Source organism: Rattus norvegicus, chromosome X, assembly GCF_036323735.1.
Source record: "Rattus norvegicus strain BN/NHsdMcwi chromosome X, GRCr8, whole genome shotgun sequence".
NCBI lineage: Eukaryota > Metazoa > Chordata > Mammalia > Rodentia > Muridae > Rattus > Rattus norvegicus.
Window position 1 is genome coordinate 128,802,892 of NC_086039.1, and position 5,828 is coordinate 128,808,719.

The 5,828-nt window shown below is 45.9% G+C and overlaps 1 pseudogene; it reads left to right on the forward strand.

Moving 5' to 3' along the window:
• Positions 1-289: 289 nt before the first annotated feature.
• Positions 290-5,246, forward strand: Ormdl1-ps9 (ORMDL sphingolipid biosynthesis regulator 1, pseudogene 9; annotated as a pseudogene).
• The last annotated feature ends 582 nt before the right edge of the window (positions 5,247-5,828 follow it).

Below are 5,828 nucleotides of genomic sequence, written 5' to 3' on the forward strand. Positions count from 1 at the left end.
CGCACCAGCCGACTTCCTTTCAGGAAGTTAACTGTGTGCGAATGTGCAAGAGTGCCTTCATGCCAGCTTTTTGCCCACTCCGGGGCGTGCCTAATGAGATTATGGGTAAGCGACCAATCAGGTGTGGATGTGCTGCGCTAGGGTGTATATAAGCCACGCCATGCTGGCTCGCGGGGCTTCTCCTTAAGATTTAATAAAAGTTTTGGCTACAGCAAGGGTTCATATGTCCTCGTGTGTTTTCTTGCTGGCGAGACAGCGCAAGACATTTGGTGCTGAAAATGCGGGACAAATGCCTCACCATGGCCGGCGCCAAGGGGATCCTCCGTTCAGGGAAAGGGTTCAGAAGCTGCGGGACGCGGGTGAGACTCTGAGAGACAATGTTTAGCCTTGATCTTTCCACCTCACTCCCTTGCTAGATGCGGAGGTAGCCTTTATTATCGTTTTGACAGCCCTTGGGCCTTCTCTATTGGCCTTTGAGTTTCTAGTTACTGCCAGACGGCGTCAGAGGTTGCATGGGAGCCGCCCAGCTGTAACAGCAAAGCGGAGAGTGTTGGAGGAGGGGCAAGGTGGCATGTCAGAAACAGGGTTAGATAAAAAAATTAAAGAGCTCAAGGAAAAATAACAAGAAGACAGTCCCCTCCAATGCGGAGGCGAGAGAGCGGGGAAAAAACGCCCCAGGAGAGATAAAACAGAGAAGGGAGAAAAAGGTCTTGAAGAGGAGAAGTCTTTATCCGGTAAAGGATTCAAAGACTTCAGAGCTTGATAGCTCAGAGACAGACGAGCTTAGCTCCTCTGAGGAAGAGGATTTAGAAGATGAGGCAGCTCGCTATGAAAAAGAAAGATACTACCCAGATGAACAACGAGCTAACAGCTTGGGTAAACAAAAGGAAGTGGGAGGTGGAAACCATGCGGTTTCCCAGCCTATAAGCTCCAGCGCCCCTCCATCTTATATGGAGAGATTTCACTCAGATTCTTTCCTCACTAAAGAGGAACAGAAAAAGATACAGCAGGCATTCCCGGTGTTTGAGGCCGCCGATGGAGGCCGTGTTCATGCACCAGTAGAATATGTTCAAATTAAGGAACTTGCAGAGTCGGTCCGTAACTATGGAGTTAGTGCCAATTTTACTATTGCTCAAGTCGAAAGGCTTGCCACTCTGGCCATGACTCCAGGAGACTGGCAGACAACAGTGAAGGCTGCGCTCCCTAATATGGGACAATATATGGAATGGAAAGCCTTGTGGTATGACGCCTCTCAGGCACAGGCCAAAGTCAATGCCATTGCTGAAGGCAATCAGAGAGACTAGATGCTTGATCTGCTAACAGGACAAGGGCAATATGCCAATAATCAAACTATGACTGGGGAGCATACGCTCAAATCTCCGCTGCCGCCGTTAAGGCGTGGAAGTCACTTTCCAAGAAGGGAGAGTCTGGGGACACTTAATGAAAATTATACAAGGCCCACAGGAGCCATTCTCAGACTTCGTTGCTAGGATGACAGAGGTAGCAAGCAGGATCTTTGGAGACCCTGAACAGGCAATGCCTTTAGTGGAACAGTTGGTCTATGAGCAAGCCACACAGGAATGCAGAGCAGCTATTACACCTAGGAAGAGCAAAGGATTACAGGACTGGCTGAGAGTTTGCCAAGAACTTGGAGGCCCGCTTACTAATGCCGACCTCGCGGCTGCTATCCTACACGGCCAAAAGTGCTCAGGTACAGGTGATCACAGGGTCTGCTATAACTGTGGCAAACCAAGACATTTGAAAAAGGAGTGTCAAGCCCTCACAAGGAAGAGAGCACCAGGACTGTGTACTAAGTGTGGGAAAGGCTATCATTGGGCTAGTGAGTGTCGCTCAGTTAAAGAAATCAGAGGCAGGCTTATTCAGCCCGGGCCTCCCCAGGCAGAAGGGAGTGAAAACACTCTAAAAAATGGGTATCTGGGCCCCAGGTCTCAGGGCCCCAAAACATATGGGACTCCAGCTTACAACAGACGGACACCACGGTTCGGAGAGCCACAAAAGGCTCAGCAGGAGTGGACCTCTGTTCCACCACCCAATTCATATTAATGTCACTGGTGGGTGTGCAACCTGTCCCCACTGACTACAAAGGCCCCCTACCTGTGGGAAGTGTCTGCCTTATTATGGGTCGGTCCTCCTTAACCTTAAAGGGACTTATTGTTCACCCTGGAATAATAGATCAAGATTACACGGGAGAACTTCAAGTTCTCTGCTCTTGCCCTCAAGGCGTTGTTTCCATTTCCTCAGGTGATAGGATTGCTCAGTTGATTATTCTTCCAAGCTTACATGATCATTTTCCTTCTTCCGGGGTCCCTAGAGACACCGCGAAGTTTGGCTCTTCTGGAACTGATTCTGCTTATTTAATGATGGACCTTAATTCCAGACCCTCTTTAGAGTTGAATATAGAAGGGAAAACTTTTACGGGAATTCTAGATACAGGGGCTGATAAGAGAATTCTCTCCTCTAGTTGGTGGCCTAAGGCATGGCCTGTCCCTCAATCATCCCATTGTTTACAAGGACTAGGGTATGAGGCCAGCCCCACTATCAGCTCACGCTCCTTGATCTGGCATGCTCCAGAAGGCCAATCAGGAAGGTTTATTCCTTATGTCCTCCCTCTTCCTGTTAACCTTTGGGGGAGGGATGTCTTACAGGGTCTAGGTCTGACTGACCAACGAGTACTCTCGACAAGCTGTCGAGATTATGAAGTGAATGGGCTACGAGGAAGGAAAGGGATTAGGAAAAAAGGAACAAGGAAAATTAGAACTGTTCCCACAAGAAGGTAATATAGGAAGACAGGGCCTGGGTTTTTCCTAGGTGCCATTGAGGGTTCTATGCCCATACCCTGGCTCACGGAGGAGGCAAAATGGGTTCCTCAATGGCATCTATCCTCTGAAAAATTAGAAGCTGCCACTAAATTGGTTAATGAACAATTACAGCTTGGTCATTTAGAACCGTCCATTTCACCATGGAATACTCCTATCTTTGTGATAAAGAAAAAGTCAGGAAAGTGGAGACTTCTCCATGATTTGAGAGCCATTAATGCACAGATGCGTTTATTTGGCTCGATCCAACGAGGCCTGCCCTTACTCTCCGCCTTACCTAAGCAATGGAAGATAATAATTATAGACATTAAGGATTGTTTCTTTTCCATCCCCTTGTGTCCACAAGACAGAGGTTTGCATTTACTATACCAGCTATTAATCATCTTGAACCTGATATGAGATTTCAGTGGAAGGTCCTGCCTCAAGGCATGGCCAATAGCCCCACTATTTGCCAACTATATGTGCAATGAGCCCTTGAACCTATAAGGAAACAATTTCCATCTTTTCTTCTGACTCATTACATGGATGATATTTTAATGTGTGATAAAGATTTAACAACCTTACAGACCTCATATCCCATCTTAATCAAAACATTGGGACAATGGGGACTACAAGTCGCTACAGAAAAGGTTCAAATTGCAAAAATTGGCTCATTTCTGGGATCGGTCATTTATCCTGAAAAAATAGTCCCCCAGAAATTAGAGATTTGCAGTGATCATTTACATACCTTAAATGATTTCCAAAAATTATTGGGAGATATAAATTGGCTGAGACCATTTTTAAAGATTTCCTCTGCTGAGTTGAAACCTTTATTTGATATTTTCGAAGGGGACTCTCATATCTCCTCTCTGAGAGCATTGACGCCAGCCACAAACCAGGCCTTACAAGTTTAGAAAAAGCCTTACAGGATGCTCAATTGCAGCGCATTGATGAGACCAAGCCTTTTGATTTGTGTGTTTTCAAAACTATGCAATTACCAACAGCTGTCTTGTGGCAGGATGGGCCTTTATTATGGATCCATCCCAATGCATCTCCTGCTAAGATTATTGACTGGTATCCCGATGCGTTTGCTCAGCTTACACTCCGCGGGTTGAAGGAAGCTATTACTCATTTTGGGGAAGAACCCAAAACTTTGATAGTACCATATACAGCCATTCATGTTAGCTGCTACCTCAAATGCTTGGGCAGTGTTAGTTACTTCCTTTGCTGGACAGATTGATAATCATTATCCAAAACACCCGATCCTACAATTTGCTTTAAGCCAAGCTATTGTGTTCCCACACATAATGTCTCAAAAACCACTTGTTGATGGGGTTGTAGTGTATACAGATGGGTCAAAAACTGGTATAGGTACTTATGTGGTCAATAATAAGGTAGTATCTAAGCAGTATAATGAAACCTCACCTCAAGTTGTGGAATGTTTAGTGGTGCTAAAGGTCCTCGAGACCTTCCCAGGCCCGCTTAACAGTGTGTCAGATTCCTCCTATGTGGTTAATGCAGTTAAGGTTCTTGAGGTGGCTGGATTAATCAGGCCTTCCAGCAAACTTGCTCAAGTTTTTCAACAAATTCAATCTACCCTTCTCGGCAGGAGATCCCCTGTATTCATAACACATATTAGAGCTCACTCGGGCCTTCCTGGGCCAAAGTCCCACGGACATGACCTAGCGGACAAAGCTACAAGAGTGATTGCAGTTGCCTTGTCCCCTCAATTAGATGTAGCAAAAGAATTTCACAGACAATTTCATGTGACGGCAGAAACTTTTCGCCGCCGATTTGCTTTGACTAGAAAAGAAGCTAGGGAGATAGTTACCCAATGTCAAAATTGTTGTCAATTCCTGCCTGTACCCCATGTGGGAGTTAACCCACGAGAAATCTGACTGCTACAGGTCTGGCAAATGGATGTTACTCATATCCCTTCTTTTGGAAAACTTCAGTATCTGCATGTTTCTATTGATACATGCTCTGGCATCATGTTTGCTACACCTCTAACAGGAGAAAAGGCCTCACATGCAATTCAACATTGCCTCGAGGCGTGGAGTGCTTGGGGTAAACCCAAACTCCTTAAGACAGACAATGGACCAGCTTATACTTCTCAAAAATTTCAACAATTCTGCCACCAGATGGATGTGACTCATCTGACTGGTCTCCTGTATAATCCTCAGGGACAGGACATTGTAGAACGTACCCATCGCACTCTCAAAACCTATTTAATTAAACAAAAAGGGGGAGTCGAGGAGGCTCTACCCTCAGTACCAAGAGTAGCTGTTTCCATGGCACTCTTCACCCTTAATTTTTTAAATCTTGATGCCCAAGGCCATACTGCGGCCGAACGTCACTATTCAGATCCTGATAGACCAAAAGAGATGGAAAAATGGAAAGATGTTTTGACTGGTCTATGGAAAGGCCCGGATCCTATTTTAATAAGATCCAGGGGAGCGGTTTGTGTTTTCCCGCAGGAAGAAGACAACCCATTATGGCTACCGGAACGACTGACACGGAGAATTCTGACGCCTAGAAATGACTCCCGGATGGATCCCTCGGAAACTACCTCTAGCCCTCACACTGCCTCATTGGATTTGGATTCCTAGTACTTCAAAGAATGGGTGGGGGTGGCTCTGTTTGGTGCAGCCCTATGCTGTGGATTAGTGTTCATGCTATGGTTGGTTTGCAAACTCAGATCTCAACAGAAACGTGACAAGGCTGTTATCACTCAAGCACTTGTGGCCATTTGAACAAGGGGCCTCCCCTAAAATTTGGTTATCTATCTTCAAAAATTAGTCGGCATCTGAGTTCTAGCACCCCATGGATCTGTGGATCCATTGTACTGGGATGAGAGAGACGCAATAATTCTTTGATCTGCCCTTCTACATCGCTGAGGTTTCCTCATTACACTCGATAGGGTGATCATGATCTCGCCACTAACTCACCTTCTGGCTGACCTCTTTTTAGAGTTCGCCCTAGGTCATTTTCAGTTACTGTCACACAGCACTG